Source organism: Mirounga leonina, unplaced genomic scaffold, assembly GCF_011800145.1.
Source record: "Mirounga leonina isolate KUSES-001 unplaced genomic scaffold, KU_Mleo_1.0 Mir_115, whole genome shotgun sequence".
Taxonomy (NCBI): domain Eukaryota; kingdom Metazoa; phylum Chordata; class Mammalia; order Carnivora; family Phocidae; genus Mirounga; species Mirounga leonina.
Window position 1 is genome coordinate 42,111,625 of NW_023270268.1, and position 20,152 is coordinate 42,131,776.

The 20,152-nt window shown below is 40.9% G+C and overlaps 1 non-coding gene across 1 annotated transcript; it reads right to left on the minus strand.

Annotated features, from left to right (window-relative positions):
* Nucleotides 1-1,415: 1,415 nt before the first annotated feature.
* Nucleotides 1,416-1,522, minus strand: LOC118007155. Its single transcript, XR_004678290.1, has one exon. It is a non-coding gene; the product is annotated as a U6 spliceosomal RNA (small nuclear RNA).
* Between the last annotated feature and the right edge of the window lie 18,630 nt (nt 1,523-20,152).

The following is a 20,152-nucleotide window of genomic DNA, read 5'->3' on the forward strand; positions in this document are numbered from 1 at the left end:
AAATTATAGGATCATTCTCTTGAATGTTCTGAGCAAGTTTCTCCAGTCCTTGAGCCCCAACTTACTTTATAAATGAAGATGACACCTCTTGAATTAAGTACATGTGAATGAGAAAGAATTACATGAGATAGCTTATGTAAAGTGCCCAACATCTGGTTGATTCTGAATGGAGAACAGCTCTTTAGATAAGCTGCCTTGATGTTGAAGATGAACTGGAACATGGAAAGTTAGGTAGTTAGAGAAGAACATTAAAATTATTCAAGTGGCAAGAAACAAAGGAGTAAAAAGAAGAAAGAAATTAGGAGCAAGCTGCAGTTGGAGGACTTAAAGACAAGTTGGCCAAAAGGGGAAGAAGTGTGAAAAGAAAACTCCTTGATTGTGAACATAAAGGACTGATAACTGGTGATCCTATTAAACAAAATATGAAATAGACTTGAAGGAGGGGGAAAAAGACAGACAGAGGAGACATTCAGCTCTACTTTGGTCCTGTCCAGGTTGACAAGCCATGTGTTAAGAAATTCATATCTCAGGAGGGGGGGGATGGGTCAAAAAGTTGATGGGGATTAAGGAGTGCACTTGTGATGAGTACTGGGCCATGTATGGGATTGCTGAATCACTATATTGTACACCTGAAACCAATATTACACTGTATGTTAACTAACTGGAATTTAAATAAAAATTTTTTGAAGGGGTGCCTGGGTGGCTCAGTCAGTTAAATGTCTGCCTTCGGCTCAGGTCATGATCCTGAAGTCCTGGGATCTAGCCCCACATTGGGCTTGGTGGGGAGCCTGCTTCTCCCTCTCCCTCTGCCCTTCCTCCCTGCTTGTGTTCTCTCTCTCTCTCAAATAAATAAATAAAGTCTTTAAAAAATTTTTTTTCAAAGAAAGAAGAGAGATTAAAAAAAATACACATCTCTGCTAGGAAACTGGAAATGGCGCCCAGGGAGTAAAACGGAGCCTGAGGCTGGAGAAAGGTACTTAAGAGTTATCCACATGTGGGGCACCTGGCTGGCTCAGTTAGTAGAGCATACGAGTCTTGACCTTGGGGTTGTAAGTTTGAGCCCCATGTTGTGTGTAGAGAATTCTTTAAAAAATAAAATTTAAAAGAAGTTACCCACAAGCAATTTTTTTAAACATGATCATCAGTTATTTTTTTAAGATTTTATTTATTTATTTGTCAGAGAGCACAAGCAGGGGGAGAGGCAGGCAGAGGGAGAGGGAGAAGCAGGCTTCGCACTGAGCAAGAAGCCCCACGTGGGACTCAATCCCAGGACCCTGGGATCATGACCTGAGCCAAAAGAAGACACTTAACCAACTGAGCCACCCAAGCATCCCCACCAGTAATTTTTTTAAGGTTTTATTTAAATCCTAGTTAGTTAACATATAGTACAATGTTGGTTTCAGGAGTAGAATTTTAAAAATAGAGAACGCTTCACAAATCTGCGTGTCATGCTTGCACAGTGGCCATGCTAATCTTCTCTGTATCGTTCCAGTTTTAGTATCTGGGCTGCCGCAGCAAGCACATCCACCTGCAATTTCAGAAGCTCAGAAAGATATTGTTGAAGCAGAGAGTATAAAGAAAGAAGAAAAGTAGACCAAGGACAGAAATTTGATGGGGAACTTATATTTAATTTTTTAATTTTTTTATTGTTATGTTAATCCCCATACATTACATCATTAGTTTTTGATGTCGTGTTCCATGATTCATTGTTTATGCATAAAACCCAGTGCTCCATGCAGAACGTGCCCTCTTTAATACCTATCACCGGGCTAACCCATCCTCCCACCCCCACCCCCACCCCCAGAACCCTCAGTTTGTTTTTCAGAGTCCATCGTCTCTCATGGTTCGTCTACCCCCCCGATTTCCCCCTTCATTCTTCCCCTCCTGCTATCTTCTTCTTTTTTTTTTTCTTAACGTATATTGCATTATTTGTTTCATACGTACAGATCTGAGATTCAACAGTCTTGCACAATTCACAGCGCTTACCAGAGCACATACCCTCCCCAGTGTCCATCACCCAGTCACCCCATCCCTCCCACCCCACTCCAGCAACCCTCAGTTTGTTGCCTGAGATTAAGAACTCCTCATATCAGTGAGGTCATATGATACATGTCTTTCTTTGTTTGAGATGGGGAACTTATATTTAAAGTTGGGAGTTAAAGCTTGGTTTTTGCGACAAATTAAAAAGATATTTCAGTTCCAAAGACCTGTTGCTGGGGGAAAAAGGCTGGTTCAAGACTCAGAAAACCATCTAATCTGGATGTATGAATTCATTATGCCTTCAACTCTACTTCATTCAACATAAATCTCCAATCACATAGAGTTTATGTCAAGCCTATAGTGAATGATTAAAAAATAATTCAATCTTCAACATACTTGTAAGGAATGCCTATCCCCTTTTTGAAATGTCCTTATTTTGAAGGTGTTCTGTTATTTGTGTTGCTATTGCCAACACTATCACAAACCTACTCTAGAAGCATTACAGAGTTATTCATCATGGTACGTTGGGCTAAACATTCCCTCTGAATGAATGGGGCAAAGCATATGTCCCCATCTGACCACTATCTTACGTCTTAGGCTCTCACAAATACAGTGTTTTGTTTTCTCTAGAAAAGATTCGAGGAGCACCTGGGTGGTTCAGTCGGTTAAGCGGTTAAGTCGGTTAAGCAGTCTTCTTTCGGCTCAGGTTATGATCTCAGGGTCCTGGGACTGAGCCCCTCATCCAGCTCTCTGCTCAGCACTGAGTCTGCTTCTCCCTCTCCCTCCACCTCTCTCCCTGCTTGTGCTCTCTCTCTTGCTACCTCTTTTTCTCTCTCAAATAAATAAAATTTTTTAAAAAAGTAAAAAGATACTAGATATTGCTCTTACTTTCATCAAAAGATATAATAAGTTAATAATGTTAAGCAAAATAATAATACTAAGTTCAACTTTATTATTTAATCTTTATATTCATTATTATTTACACACTTTTGCAGGAATGGTATTTAATGTTTTAGTCATGCTTCCATTAATTTGTAAAAGAGTCAAGTGTTTACTAGTTCATCTTTTTTTCACATACATAAATCTTTGTTTTTTCAGTGGTTTTAGAAACCTATAATCCGATTCACCAAGCAATCTATCCACATTTTCTAAATATTATCCAAAACTTAACATTCTCTGGAAGGGGCCCCTGCTTATCATAGACAGAATAAAATAATCCCTTCCTGGGGTGCCTGCATGGCTCAGTTCATTAAGCATCTGACTCTTGATTTCAGCTCAGGTCATGATCTCAGGGTTGTGAGATCAAGCCCCAAAGTGCTGGGCGTGGAACCTGCTTAAGATTCTCTCTCTGCCCCCTTACTCTCTCTCTCTCCCTTTTTCCCTCTCTCCCTCTCTCTCTCTCTCTCCCTTTCTAAAACAACAACAACAATAATAATAATAATCCCTTCCTGTATTCTGATGCTTTATCCCCACAACCAAATTAAATAAAGTCAATCCTTTGGCTGCATGGAAAACTCCAAAATACTGCCTCTCTGTGGTGGTATCTTGTGGTACTAATATCTCCCCACTGATTTTATGACCCCAACTTAATTCTGTAGTATTCAGCAAAAAGAAAAAAAAAATCCCAATTCAAGTGTGCTAACTATTCAATAGAGATATCTTCTCCCAGTAACAAAAAATACCTTGGAAAAGAATTTTAACAGCTTCTAGATTGTGGCACTATCATTCCATCAATTAGAAAGATTTTTCTGCAGTGGAATAAATAGAATCATAGGGGGAAAAAAAGGGATGAAGCCAGCTGGTGACTCAGGAGCACCCGAGCAGGATAAGTGATACCCCCAATTCCCAAAAGATCATGTAAGCCCCCAATACAGGTATTAATGTCACTATCCCCATTTAGGATGAGTATTAAGAAAGCCATACTAATTCTCAAGCTAATAAAGAGGACATTCTTGGACAGCAAAGCAATTATCTTCCCAAATTTCCAGCCTTCAGAATGCAGCAACAAATTTAGATTATATAAGGCAGATGTTGGCAAATGCCTGACTGCCTGATAGGCAAGAAGAAACAGCATTTTCCCAACTCAAACACTATGCTCCAGATATATTTTGTTGGTTCATAAAAGCATGACTAGACTGTCAAATCATCAAAATTATCAGCATTTACTTATTTCAGATAACAAATCATTTCCCCAGATTGGAGCACCTGACTTCAGCTCAGGTCATGATATTGGGGTACTGGGATAGAGCCCTGGATTGGGCTCCCCATTCAGCGGGGGAGTCTGCTTGTGCCTCTCCCTCTACCCCTCCCCCTAGTCATGCTCTCTCTCTCTCTCTCAAATAAATACAATCTTTAAAAAAGTCATTTCCCCAGAGCTATTATAAATCTTGCAATATTCAAAGCCTTTTGTGTAGTCATTAATTGATGAAATACTGTTTTCTCCCTATATTTTCCTGGGGAAATGACTTAATTAGGGGGGCATTTACCTTTTTCAGTTTAAAAAGTTGTAATAGGACCAATATATCATTTTTAAAGGCAAAAGTTTACTAATTTGACCAATTATTTCAAGATGAATTAAAATAAAATACAAGACAATCAACATAGTTTTTCTAGGCCACTAGAGAGCACTTTGCTCTCTAAATGAAACAGAAAAATAAAGTAATAATGAAGTATGTAATTTAAGTTACATACTACTAAGCAGATAGTATTTGGATACTTTATTCTATGCTAAATTATGCTTTCAGATTTCTACCTGCTGTGTGTATACTGTCCTTGTGCAAGTCCTACCTACACACATATTCTGGCACTAATCTTGATTCTGACAGCTTCTAAAAGTTCCTTTCATGTTAGGTGTCTATATCACATCACATATTTCAGCCTTGGAATCACAACTTTCAATGGACCAAGGACTGAGGGTCTCCTTTTTTTCTCAAATAAGAATCCACTAAAACAATGTATTCCCATATCATACCTACTGTACCCTTATTCCAGGGTTTTCAGAATAAAATAGGTTTCTAGTGAGTGATTTGGTCTTGCCATCCTTAAGAAATGCAGTCCAGGGAGGCCTGGGTGGCTCAGTCCTTAAGCGTCTGCCTTGGGCTCAGGTCATGGTCCCAGGGTCCTGGGATAGAGCCCCGCATCGGGCTCCCTGCTCAGCCGGAAGCCTGCTTCTCCCTCTCCCACTCCCCCTGCTTGTGTTTCCTCTCTCACTGTCTCTCTCTGTCAAATAAATATATTTTTAAAATCTTAAAAAAAAAAGAAAGAAAGAAATGCAGTCCACAATCAGGACTTTAATCTCACTGTTTTCATTGAGAACTTTTCGTTCCAAAGCATGCACAGATACCACAAAGTTGTGAGAAGCACAGATTTGCCTTTCAAAGAGATTGCAGTCTCTGTAATGTGCCCACTTCCATAAATAAAAGCTGGATGGAGACCAGAAGACCCAAGTCTGGTCCCAGACCAGCTATGTTGATTTATAATCAGTTCATTTCCATAAGCCTCATTTTTTTACCTGTAATGATCTCCACCAAAAACAAGCCTCTCTTATACTATATTCTAGTTCCTAAGTTGTCTAAATGATGAAAAATTCTCTAGACTCTCATTTTTTGTTTTAGCCAGATTTCATGCTTACCTTTCTCTCACTAAATTCCTAAAGGGGATCCCTTCAAATTCTTTCAGGCAATATTAGTTGTATAAAAGTTCTGTAAATGCTTATTTCAACATAAAAAAGATAAAACCATGAAAGTGTCAAATTCTCCAACTGTGATTCTCTCTAGGGGTGTAAAAACATTCTTTTGAGTTTATGTGTGTGTGTGTGTGTGTGTGTATACACAAAGCTGATCAGAACAAACTTGTGGTTGCCAGAGGGGAGGTAGTGGGGGATGGGTGAAATAGATGAAGGGGGTTACGAATATACTTGTTATGAGCACCAAGTAATGTACAGAATTGTTAAATCATTATATTGTACACCTGAAACTTTAAAAATAATAAAATGTTAAAAAAAAGAATAAAAAGAATAATTCCATATATGAAATCACTGTTTTGTTTTGTTTTTTAACTCTCAACATTATAGAAAACTGAGAGGACATTTGCTCTTTTAGAACTAAAAGGAACTGAGTGTTTTGTCAGAGACTATACACAAAGAAGGTGTAGCCCATCAGGTTCAAGTTGGTAAACATTTCCACCCGAAAAAAAAACGGGCATCTAATAAAAGTCCTCCTGCTCCCAGGAACACAGTTAGGCTGGCTATGCTCTCAGTTTTTCAGCAGAGCATTTCAATGCAGGTTGGCACAACATGTTCTGGGATATCAGCTCCAACTCCAAAATATAATGTGTCCAGTGTCAGGTTAATATCACTGCAGCCAATATGAATGAACTGCTTCTTTATTTTTATTTCATAGTTATGTTATACCAAAAACCATGCTATTTTAAAGATATAATGCATTGATTAGGGTAGGAAAATAGTTAACTTGCTATAAAGATGTAATTGTGGATAAATATTTTCCACATTTACAAAAGCATACACATATGAAAACTATTCCCAGGCAGCTGCTATGTAATATTATGCTTTTTAATAAATGTCAACATATTAAAGGTGTGACTCAACCAGTATCTAAATTAAAGCTCTCTCGCAGAAGTTTATTTAATAAGATAGAAAATGTAAAATTTGAAATATAACATGATCATTAGAAAAGATGGCATATCAATCTTATTTCTTAGCAAACAGTTAACTTTATCATTTGTTACTTTGGCTAAAAATAACTTTTTTTTTAAAGATTTTATTTATTTGACAGAGAGACACAGTGAGAGAGGGAACACAAGCAGGGGGAGTGGGAGAGGGAGAAGCAGGCTTCCCACCGAGCAGGGAGCCCAATGCGGGGCTCGATCCCAGGACCCTGGGATCATGACCTGAGCCGAAGGCAGATGCTTAACGACTGAGCCACCCAGGCACCCCTAAAAACAAATTTTTAAAGACTATCTCATTATAAATATCATTATCCTTGTATAAATGGATAACCTTTCTAAAAAGTTTTAAACTCTTATAAATTTGTTTCAATCTGTGGGTGTATACATATGTGTATATGTATAAATATATAGATACATATATAAAGTTAATATTTTAAAATATATTGACCAGTTGAATGATTATCTTAACTTAATTCACATTTATACTTCATAATATAAGATGATCATATAAACTTTATTCTTCCACCTTAGTTGATTAAGGTCATACAACCATATTTCCAATATAAGGTTTGTTGATATTGAAATCAGCAAATATTACAGAGAAAATATGCCTTTGGGAAAGAAATTATAATTAACTCCCATCCTCATTACTAAGCATACTAGATATTAAAACTTGACTGTAGTATTTTCTTGGTCCACCAATAAGCTTAAACAATAATGTACATTTTCTTATAATCTGACCAACCACAGATCAAAGTCCATGCATATTTAGGAAACTATTTTCCCTATCATCCTTCATTTCAATAGCTGTGCTATGATCTTGCCTTAAAAATCTTCATAAGAGAGTGGATATCTACAATCAAGAAATGGGCAGAAGACATGAACAGACATTTTTCCAAAGAAGACATACAAATGGACAACAGACACATGAAAAAGTGCTCAACATCGCTCAGCATCAGGGAAATCCAAATCAAAACCTCAATGAGATATCACCTCACACCAGTCAGAATGGCTAAAATTAACAAGTCAGGAAACGACAGATGTTGGCAGGGATGCGGAGAAAGGGGAACCCTCCTACACTGTTGGTGGGAATGCAAGCTGGTGCAGCCACTCTGGAAAACAGTATGGAGGTTCCTCAAAAAGTTGAAAATAGAGCTACCATACGATCCAGCATTTGCACTACTGGGTATTTACCCCAAAGATACAAATGTAGGGATCTGAAGGGGTACATGCACCCGATGTTTATAGCAGCAATGTCCACAATAGCCAAACTGTGGAAAGAGCCAAGATGTCCATCAACAGATGAATGGATAAAGAAGATGTGGTATATATATACAATGGAATATTATGCAGCCATCTGAAGGAATAAGATCTTGCCATTTGCAACAACGTGGATGGAACTGGAGGGTGTTATGCTGAGCGAAATAAGTCAATCAGAGAAAGACATGTATCATATGACCTCACTGATATGAGGAATTCTTAATCTCAGGCAACAAACTGAGGGTTGCTGGAGTGGTGGGTGGGTGGGAGGGATGGGGTGGCTGGGTGATAGATATTGTGGAGGATATGTGCTATGGTGAACGGTGTGAATTGTGCAAAACTGTTGAATCACAGACCTATACCTCTGAAACAAATAATACATTATATGTTAAAAAAAAAAAAAAGAAGAAGAAGAAGATAGCAGGAGGGGAAGAATGAAGGGGGGGAAATCGGAGGGGGAGATGAACCATGAAAGACGATGGACTCTGAGAAACAAACTGAGGGTTCTAGAGGGGAGGGGGGTGGGAGGATGGGTTAGCTGGTGGTGGGTATTAAAGAAGGCACGTTCTTCATGGAGCACTGGGTGTTACACGCAAACAATGAATCATGGAACGCTGAATCAAAAACTAATGATGTAATGTATGGTGATTAACTTAACATAATAATAAAAAAAGAATCACTAAAAAAAAAGAGAGAGTGGATATCTAAGCTAAAATAAAAGGTATACTAACTCATTACGAGCAAAGTATTTTTCAAGAAATAAGAAGAAATAGATCTAAAGGATTTTTTAATTGTTAGAAAGTCATCTCTATGAATAGCCAAATAATAGTTTTACTCACTTGTTTGAATATGTAACAATAATAATATAAACCAAAGTCTCTGACTAAATGTGGACCAGAACTTCATGAAATTTCAGGGGCTTCAGATATTTATAGTGTTCAAGAAACTACATTCACAACTGAGAATAAAAATAACTTTTAATCAAAGAACTATGCTACAAACATACTTAGAAGGAACTAAAAATTAGCCTTATATTAAAGGAGAGTTGTGGAGGGGGAAATTCAGAGGTATTTAACTGTTAGCAATAGAGAAATATATTTAAATCATTGTATAATTCTAGGAATTAGATCATTCACTTGAGATGAATATGTTTTAATTCCTAAGTGATGATCAAGAAGTGGGGTATTAAAAACTTCAGGGTTTATGTAGATTATCAGAGATTTCTCATAAAAATTTGAAGGAGTATGAGATAAACACAAACTATACAGAGAAGTTTGGGGGAGAGTAATGGCCAATCAATGCAAATGTTTTATTCTATAGACTCAAAAGAAACAGTCCCTGCCAAGTCTTCTAGGATCCTAAGTGTTTATTAAATGTGAGATCAGAACCATTTTCCCCATTTTAATTCTTACTCTAGAGAAAGCACATATTAAAAGGCCTTGTGCTCACTTTCTCGTATCTTGTCAGCAGCTACCCAAGGATACCTATGCCTTCAGCCAGGTGGAATTTCATAAATTAGCATCTTCTAAAGTCACAGACTGAACTGACAATCCATACAGCCCTTATCTTCTCTAATTCTGTGTTTCCTACTCTGACTCTGCCCCCACCACCTCCGTTTTCATGTTTGTATTTATGACTTACTTTTCTGGGTATATTCTTTGTTTGTCTTTATGTCTGCATACACAGGCATGTATCTGTGCTTGTGTATAGTAAAATGGTTACTGAAAAATGCAGAGTACAGTTAATTGTGGGATTCATAACACATTAACTCAAGGCATCTACTCTATTTTCACTGAAACATTTGTGTGCTGAAAAATAACTTTCCTAAAGAAAGAACACAATTCAGGAACTTGCTTCTCAGGAGCTCACTTCAGAAACATTTTACTTCCTTCAGCCCCTCATCCCATTACTATCTCTGCTTATAAAACATTGGTTGCCTTGGGCTCCATGAATAAATAAATATACATAAGCCCTTTGGGAAAATGTTTGTGTACACCTATAGCTAGAGTCCTGTGGAGTTTCTAAAGCTGGAGGGGATCAACTAATTGAATAGCAAAGCATCTATATTTTTTAAAAATCTACTCTGAATCTTTTTAACAACCTACAATGACTTAGTTTTCTGTTCTAATGCTCATTCAGCCCTCAGCTTCTGTAAATTTCAAAGCTATATACTGTCTTCCAAAATTACCTTCATAGAAGTCTATGAAGCACATCGTGAATTTCGCTCATGTAAGAAAATATTAAGAAGAGATTTGATAAGCCAAATAGTGTGTTGTTCAATCAATTTAGTAGAGTTTTCATATGAACTCATGAGGTCTGGAGGTCATTACAGACAGATTTCTCTCTTTTTTTGAGAACATGATCCAAATAGGTGACTCCTTATGCTGAAAATACAATTGCAGTTCAAGCCAAATCAAAGTAAATGGAAATGAATTACTTGGTTTTGAATGGGAAATTGATAAGTAGAACATCATAAATAATCAAAGCTTCATGATCAGCAGAGTAATCTCCACCCAGTTTACAGAAGAGGATATTCTTTCTGGGGTTAAAATCCCTAACTTTTTGCTATTCAGGAAATTATATCTGAGATTAACTGCATTCTTATTTAGAAAATTAATTATTCATCTAGAGATTATGGGGATCTTCACATTTTCCCCATTTATTCCCCAAGTTTGAGAACCTGTTTTGACCGCGATGATTTACTGAATCACTACCGCAACACAGAAGCCATTCATATTCCAAAACCTTCCATCTCTTCAAGGCTCCCACAATAGTCCGGAAAGCTTTTCCAATTAATTCCCTGGACATCTCAGGTTTTTTGCCTTAAGTGCAAAAGCTCTGAAAGAATCAACAAGACTTGGCAAAATAACTTTGCTTCCACTCCAGGGAGGGGAAGGAGGAACCCTGGTTGCCCCTTTTTTCCCTGCCCCAACCTTTTTTCTAAAATCTTGACATCCACCGGGTGGAGAAGTAGGTTAATTAGGCAGGAGTCTCTGGCTTGGCCCCCGGCTGCGGATTTCAGGGGGCTGCGAGCCCCGCCGCCTTTCCAGCACGGAGTGATGAAAACTGGAGGGAGGCCGCGCAGGGTCGGCCGCCGCGCACAATGGCGCAATTATTTGTCTAAAGTTCCATCCTCTGCGGAGCTCCTTGCATAATTCAAGCGTAATTAAGCTGACAGTGGTAACTTTAAAGGCATGACTTTGAGAAGGGAGGGGGTGTTTATTTACTTTGGGGCTTCGCTTAGAGAGCAGCTTCCGGATGAGCTGAAAAATGATTACAGGAGGATTTGCACCATCTGCGTGGAGAGTTCAAAAAGTTTGTCCTCTTGCAAATCGAAGTTTTTCAAACTTTCCCCTGCTCCCCTGCTTAGCCGCAACCTAGTGTCACAGTCTTGCATTCAAGAACTGCTGGCTCTAAAAAAATCCACCTAGGAACTGCGCTCACATGTATTCCAAATGCTGACTCTCACTACACCCTGAAATTTATTCCTGCCATTCAACTACCATACTTTCTAGTGGCAGGACTAGAGCTGAGTCACGCCTTTTGCTCCGTCTTCTTGCCCTGGGTCTCTGAACCTCCGCTGACTCGGAGTTTGGCCCTAAAAAGTCGCCATGGGTGGGGAAAGTTCCCCGCGCTGAATCAAACTCACCCACCACCTAAAAGAAACAAACAAACTAGGGGCGCCTGGGTGGCTCAGTTGCTAAGCGTCTGCCTTCCACTCAGGTCCTGATCTCAGGGTCCTGGGATCGAGCCCCACATCGGGCTCCCTGCTCCGCGGGAAGCCTGCTTCTCCCTCTCCCACTCCCCCTGCTTGTGTTCCGTCTCTCGCTGTCTCTCCCTCTGTCAAATAAATAAAAAAGAAAAAATCTTAAAAGAAAAAAAAAAATAATAACTAGCGTTGAAGTGAATGGGGAAACACTTGGCCAGGCGGGGATAAGGTTGTACTGTTTTGTCTACATATTTTTATTATTTCCTTATTTATATCAAGATAATGGAGATGACCCAGGAGTGATGATCAAGAGCAGAGATTAGAAATGGCACTACTAAGAAGGCAGCGCTTAGTTTTGTCTCAGCCAGCTAGGGCTGGTCCCTGCTAGAGCTGGAGTTCAAAAGGTTCCACTCTGCATTGTCCAAAGTTGTAAACACACACTCTAAAATAAATACATATATATCCCCCAGCCTAGTATATAGAGCCTAATATATAATAATATGCTTCCTATTAAATAATATTGGTCCTTAAATGCAATTTTTTTATCATCTCTTAATATACAATTCTAGAAAGGCAATACACGCCTAATACAATATTTATCACCAAATATACAGCTATATATCCTAATATATATACCACCTAATACAAATACATGTATCAGTTACTCTTGTGATGTACGAAAATTAAATGAAAGCATATGTCCATATTCATCAAATAAGGTGGTACATTTTAGATGAGAAATATAGAAATATCTCTATATAATGCGAATATATTAATCGCATACATGAGGTCCCCACCATATATATATATATATGTATATACATACATACATACATACATACATACATACACACACACACACACACACATAGTTATGTCACTCCTATGGGCATATGTTCAATGATGCACACTGGATACTAGGATCTGAAGCCGCGTTCCACTCTCTTTTCACCTGTTGTTGAAAAACCTGTGGTTGAAGTAGGAACCTGGCACATAGAATCGTTTCTCATTCTTCCCCACCTGCTCAAGCACTACCTATCATTCCCACCGTAATGGAAAGAAGTCCTTGTTCAAATAGCAGAGGTACAGGGTCCGAGCCAACAGATGGAACTCCTATTTCAGAGGAGGCCCGGGCAGCTCAGATTACGGAAAACTCCCTAGAAGTTCAACTTCTACAGCTTTCGGGAGGAGAGGGTCTGAGCTCCAGGGAAATTAAGGAAATTAAGTCTTAAATCTGCTCGGGACGATCCTCTGGCACCCGGGCAGGCAGAACTGTTGAAGCCAGGTTGTTAGGGGCTCAGGGCTTGGGGGAGTCCTCCCTACTTCGCTCTCTGTGCGCCTCTCTCCCCTCCCCCGGCCACCCCGCGCAGATCTGGGCCGCTTGGAAACACGTCTCTCCTGGCCTCCGCAGGAGATTCTGGGGCAGTGAAAAGGGGCACTAAAATGATTTTTCTATTATTCGAGTTCCATTCTTAAGGTTCTTAATTCTGGCCTTTTTTTAGACGCTATTCTACGCCAGGAAGAGTTATATTTTGCCAAACACGCCCACACCCAGAAATCTTGATTACTGGGAGGGACTTAACGGAAAAATCGATAATTTTGAGCGACTTTTTGAGAACAAGTTGGGTGGGAAGGGGACTAGTGCCGCACTAGAAAAAGCAATGCGTGAACCCTCAGGTCCCAGAGCAATCAGCCTTCTGGGACGCCATGGAGGGAGTGCTTTTCCTTAGCCCGGGTCGGGGCGCCTCCCCCATCTGCCCTGGCTCTGGGCGATTAAGAGGATGCGACTTTCTGCGCTGTATTGAGAACATAACATAAATGTCTATAAAAACTTCGTGGAAAGAATTTGATGAACGTGTCTAATTGGTTTAACCCGCCATCTATTCACGAGAAGAAAAGCTCCATCATTAGTCTTAATTAAGTTTTTTTTTTTTTAAGTCGCTGCCTTTAATGATCATAGAAGCCGAGAAATCCAACACCAGCATCTGCGTCATTTTAATTACCCTGTTTATTTGTTGGGGATGTGGCAAAGTTACCCAATATTTTCCCACATGCTCTCCTACTCATAGGGGAGCCCCACGAGCAGGGCAGGCTCGCGTCCAAACCAGAGGAAATGCGCAGCCTTTGCAAAGTTGAGGCTGAGCCTCCTGGCGCGGCTTCCAGTCTCTTCTGCCACGCGCGCCCCCGAGCGCCAGTTACTTGAGGCATTTGGACAACTGCCTGAGGAACGATTTGCCATCGGATTTGTCCTCGGCAAATGTCTTACCAAAAAAACAAAAACAAAAACAAAATCAAGCCCCTGCAATTTGCCGATGAATGTTCTAGAAAAATAGCTGCTAAAAAACTTCTACACTCCTGGATATATTGGGAGGCTCGTGGTCCCCGGGTAATCTGCCCAGGGGAATCTGCACTAACAAAAACCCGCGGTTGCCACATCCCTGTCCTAGCTGGCCCGAACCGGAAGCTCCCACGTTCATTCAAAAGTTTCCTCTTAATTCCTACAGTTTTCCTGGTTAGGAAAACCGGAAAACAGACTTCCTAGAAACTGATAGTTGGTTTGAGGTCCCCACCACTGCCCCCCACAGCAAATGACACACACAAGCATGCGACCAGAGCCTACGTCAGAACGCTCAAAACTCATCCATTCGTCGTGTTAATTTTGACGATTAAACTTAGATGAGCTAGGACCTCAACGATTTCTCTCACATTTGTACGTCAAGAATTTAGTAGCTTCTGCTACTCAGGACTTTGGCCCTCATTTAATTAACCCTCAGCTATTCTCTCTGTCATTTAAAGAAAAATAAAAACAATCCAACTTCTTGACCTTTGGTGGAGAGATGGCAGAAACCTGAGTCCTTGAAACCCTTGAGTCTGAGTCAAAGGCTTTTTATTCAGTCGGGCCCTAGGATTTTTTTTTTTCAGCAGCAACATCCTGATTGCATTTTAAATTTTTGTTACGATTTTTACCTCCAACTTTCTAAATTCTGAATTTCAAGAAATAAAGGGAATAAGAGACAAGCCACTTAAACCAGATAAAAGGTCTTATTCTCCAATGTCTGGCACACAGTTGTTAAATGGAATTTATGACTTTTTTTTTTTTCTCTGATACAGAATGAGAATAATCAAAGAGCAACCAACTAATTTTTTTTTTCTTCCCTAGAGCTGGGAGGCAAGTGGCTATTTGGCAAGTGCCATTAGCCACAGCTCTGAACTTGGCACCACTCTGCTCTGAGGCTGCTCAAGCTTGGCTCTCTGAGGATCTGAACCACTCTGTTGACATTGGACTCAGTGAGGGCCTGAAAGGCAGACCTGAGGCAGCTGGACAAGCCTTGGACTTGGCTCCTCAGGCCATAATTCAGGGAAATGTATCCCACAGATTCCTCTGAAGTAAGAGCCACAAAGCCTGAAGAGTTTGTTTGGGTGGAGATGGGTCTGGAAGCAGTAAGAGGTCTCATCTCAGGAGCCATTCCTGTTACTTCTTCATCTCCTACCTGCTTTGCAAATTTCCCCTTAGCCTGTTACCTCATGCAGCTCCAGTCTAAAACTCAGGGACCCATCGTGCCCATTACTTACGCCTAATGCTTCCAGTGTGATCTCCACCCTTGTCAGGGCGGGCATGGAGCAGGTGCCCTGGGAGAGGAAAGGTGTTGGAATTTAGAGTTTCATCCTTAGGAGAAATTCAGTCGGCAAGGAACCACCCAGGCAGTTGAAACCTTGGAGCATTTCTGTCAGGGCCCCTGAGTGAGCCCCCGCCCCCAACACACCCTCCAGCTCAGGAAATTTTACTGCCCTATCCCCTGTTACCCATGTTTTGTATCGGACACACAAACTTCTCCAAGACAGATAACTTGGGATAAACAGAGAATTCCTGTTTAATGAGATCATTCTTGCTTTCAGTTTTATTGTGATTTCTAACCTCCCATTCTTTTGTTCTGTGATGACTTTCTCTTCCCATCCCCATTCTTCCCACCCTCCCCCAGATTCTGGACTTTTTTGCACCTGCGCTGTTACTCAAGGAGTAAAAATGCCTGGAGATGCCAGGCTGCTGGAGGGGAGACAGAAAAGAAAGCCTGGTGGCCTGGGGCCCGGATAGGGCAGGGCCATGGTGGGTGGAGATATGTGCAGCCTGCCCTGGTCTGTGTTTGTGCACAGAGTTGGCACAGGGGCAGCAATGGAGTCTCCAGCCCTGGTCAGACAATGGGCAACTGGATACCTGCAGCTGCCACAAAGGAGACCCTCAGCCCAGGCACTCTTTACTTGGTGGGCCTGACCCCAGGTCTGCTGGAGGCCGGTACAGATGCTGATCCCACCCTGAGAACCCGCTGTCACCCCTCCATTGCCCTCACTGGCCTGCATGTGTTTGCAAACAATTTAATTGACTTCTGTAATATTCATATGCTGGTGTTGGTTTTGGAGAAATTGAAGAGGAGACTTGTGGGGCAAAGGGCTGAGGCCTCTGGAGGGTTAGCTCCCCACACACGTTCAGACTGCCTGACTGATTATCATGGCTTCTTTCCGGAGGAAGCAGAGAGTCTCCGGCTTTTAAAAATTTACTGTTTTAATTTTCCAGCCTCAATGTCCAGAAGACACCAGATAGCAGGCCACAAGCCACTCCGCAGATGGGAACAGACCTTCCCAAAGCCTGCTCACACGGCCAACACAGACAAACACAACACATTGCATGCTGGGACAGAGAATTCTCTTTGTGCACATGAAGAAGACATTCATCTAGAACAGCTACTGCTCTGTTCCTTTCCATGACCTTCTACTGATACACCCAGGAATCATGATCGCTGACTTCTCAGTTTTCCTTAGGTTTAAAAAGAAAAGTGGAAGTTAGCAAGTCTTTCTAGCCAGAAGTATCTAAAAAACATTTAGAATTTGTTTCTTAGATGTGCAAATTGAGGGGCCAGCAGGAAATAAGATGCCTCACTTAACTGGGTCTCCCCCGCAATGTCTTCCTCTTTGGGGGCCACTCTCTTAGAAGAGCTGCCAGGAGCCCACATCTGCAAAGACAGCTGCTGGGGCTGCCAACCCAGGGTGCCCTATCCCCCACCCCAGTCCACATCTAGGCCTAAAGATCCTGCTGTCTCCTCCCCATATCAAAACTGCCACACTTTTCCTTTGATAACGTCTTGAGCTTAATTGGTTGAGCCAGCCTAACACCACTTCCCTTCCCCTGATTTCAGCAGATCTCATTTTTCCTAAGTGCCCCGGTAGGATTGAGGGTGGGGATGGGTTTTTTCCAGGAGCTTCTTCTATGAGGAGGGCAGGGCTGACACCTGCACTAAGACTTGGTAGAGAAGATAGTTGGAAACCTGGCTGGGGCAGAGGAAGTAAAAATCGAGTGCCTAGTGCCCCCGCTCCTCTTTTTATTCCCCTTCATAACATTGTTCAAAATGACTGTCTAGTGCAGATATGACGAGGCCAGTGCCTCCCTTGAAATGGAAACAGAGGACTGAATAAAGAAGAAAAAGTACTTTGTAGTCTGCATCGTCCATCTTTAATTCAGAGATGCATCTATACTCCAGGGAGCTCTGCCTTTGATCTCTTTGATTTTTTTTTTTTTAACACCAGATCTGTTATGGACTAAAATTCCTAGGTTTTCCATAGAAACATCTCCATTCCTTCGGGATATTGATGTTTTCTTCTTCCTGGGGGTTATGATATGGTAAATCAGATTCAGAAAAGAAGGGACAATGCCAGCATTCATGGGCCTGGGGTGGGGTTTCTCTCCGCCTTCCCCCTCCCTCCCTCCCTCCCTCTATATTCTCTTCTCTTTCCCTCCCTCTCTCATTCATTCATACTCATTCATATTCATTCTCGTTCCCTCTCTCTCTCTCTCTCTCTCTCTCTCTCGTTCTCCCCACTCTCCCTCCCCCTCACCAGCCCTCCTCCTCCTCTCCTTCCTTTCTTCCCCCTTTCTCTGCTTCATTTTCTGCCCCTTGTTCTCCGGGAACCGAAAGAGGGCTGTGATTCTGGTCCCTTCAAGCCCTTTCAAGCGTCGTCAACTTTGGCGGTGGGAGCAGCAGGTTGCGTTGCCATGGAGACCGTACTGTATGGCGGAGGCAGGGGCGGCCGCAGCTCGAATCCCCCAAACAATGCCGCGCCGAGTGCGGGTTTCTCGCTCTTCTCCGTGCACTTTTTCCTTCCAAGGGGCTAGTGGCCTCAAATGGGCGCTGCGTCTTGACACGACAACAATCCCTACCCCCTTTCGTCCCCCACCCCCCAACGCCCGCTTTTCCTTCCTCCCTCCAGGTCTTTGATCCATTAAAAATCAAAAGAACAAAGTCACAGAGGAAAGTTGGGTTTTGTTGTGGCTGCCACTGCACAAAATGGGACTCTTTAAACAGAGTGTGGTGGAACCTACGTCTGACAATGCTGATCCAGCACTGGTTGTAACTACAGGTCAGACTGGACAGCTCTATACAAGAGAACGCAACGCCAGGCCTGCCGGGGAATAGCCAGTCTTCCGTCCAAAATCGGCTGTAGGAGCGTCTGGTGGCCAGAGATGCCTCCAGTCCGGTTTCAAGGGCAACATGAGTGAGATCAGGGTTCGGAAGAGGCCCTCAGGTAAGGAGCTTCAAGGACTCGAAGCTACAATATCTGTTCAATCTTAAACCATCTTGCAAAGCCCCTGTGTAGCTGGCGTTGGACTCTGCCCAAATCTGTACATGCTTCGGCTTCCCCCAAAATGCTCTGCACACAGCAGGTGATCAATAAATAATTGCTGGTTGTCCCAGCTGCTGGTGCACTGCCAAACCCTCCACTAGGGGGCAGGACAGGGGTTTACCCACCAGGAGGGAGTGGTTAGCCCATACAAGAAACAACAATATTGTACTGCATATTTGTGATTTACTAAGGCAGTAAATCTTAAAAGTTCTCATTACAAGAAAAAAATTGTGTAACTCTGTATGGTGACAGGTGGTAACAAGACTTATTGCAGTGATCATCTCACAGAGTATACAAATACCAAATCATTGTGTTGTACACCTGAAACTAATATATGTCAATTATGCCTCAATAAAAAAACAAAGAAACAACCAACAGCCATACTTTGCCATAAAGGATGATTAGATGGTTAGGGGAAGTGCCAAATGATCTGTAAACAGACACTAAATTCAGGGATTCCCCCCCCCAAGTGGGAGTAATATTAATATTATCATTATGGTTATGAGTCATTTGCCACAATAATTTCTGGTGAGACCATCTCTGAGCCAAAATATATATGGACCATTTTTGCAAAACCAAGACCACTGTAAGATCATCAACCTAAGGTACTTGTCGCATTTCTTTAGATAATATATTCATCACCCACAACTTAAATATAGTAGCAATATTAATTGAACTGGTTACATCAGGTCTAATATGCAAACAACAGGTTTGTAGATTGATTTTTGTCCCATTGAATTTTCTCTTTTGATAGCAGAAAACACAAATAGATTTGCATTACATTCATCTCAATTTCAAGTTAATAAATGGATTTTTTATATTTCAAAAATTTACTCAGAATTCCTTTGGCAACCTCTGGCTTTTCCGTATTAAAAAGCTCAAATTTGAAATAAAATTGGATAAAAGCTCCAATTTGAAGAAAAGACTAATATACAGAGATCATAAAGTAGAAGAAAGGAAAACAAGACCAATTTGAAAGCTTTAAAATCTGACAACTGGATTGTCTTGGTAGTGGGATGTCTATCCTAACATTTCTCAAGGAGCTAGTATGCTGATGATATCTTGAAACATTTTAGCAATGTCTGTAATGTCTTTGGCTAGAAAAAAACCAGAAAATGTAGTAGCAAATGGACATTTGACAAATTAAATTTAATTTTTTAAACTTGGAAAAAATCTATGAATTAACAAAATTTTAGCTTTTTAATTTAATTGTTATTTTTAAAAACAAGATAATCAGAGAAACCTGTTAATGCAATTATGTTTTTTCTAATGCATATTAGAACAGGATAATTATTTGTAATGTGAGGAGAGAAGAGGGGGAAATTTGGGGTATTGAACTGTTGTTAAGAATTTGTAAACATGAAAGTATTGTACATACTCTGGCTAAGATCTCTAAACTTTAATCCCTAGATCCAATTCTTCAAAAGCAGACTAGAAATTTCTGCCTTGGCCATTAAACCTGGAGAAAATGAGAATGAAAACTGTTGGCAAAATCAGCTGAGAAACAAATGTGTAGGCATTCTTCTCCCACGTGACCAGGATTTGGGATTTATATTGTCAAGCAAACTCAAATACGAAATAAACAGTTTAGCATCATGACTGCTTATGGTACGTGTTCTCTAACTGTTAAGCATATCACATAGACACACACAAGTTGAATTTGAAGGATTTAAAATTTTTCCTATGTTTTTCCTCCTTTATACACATATCTTTGCAGTTCCAATTAAATTAAGAAAGCCATTTCCTAGACAATTGAAAAGGTAAAACATGACCTGGACAAAAGTTTCTGGGCAACTTTTCAGCCTTCAAGAAGGACTGAAGAGAGAAGTCTGTGAGGCCTCTTCA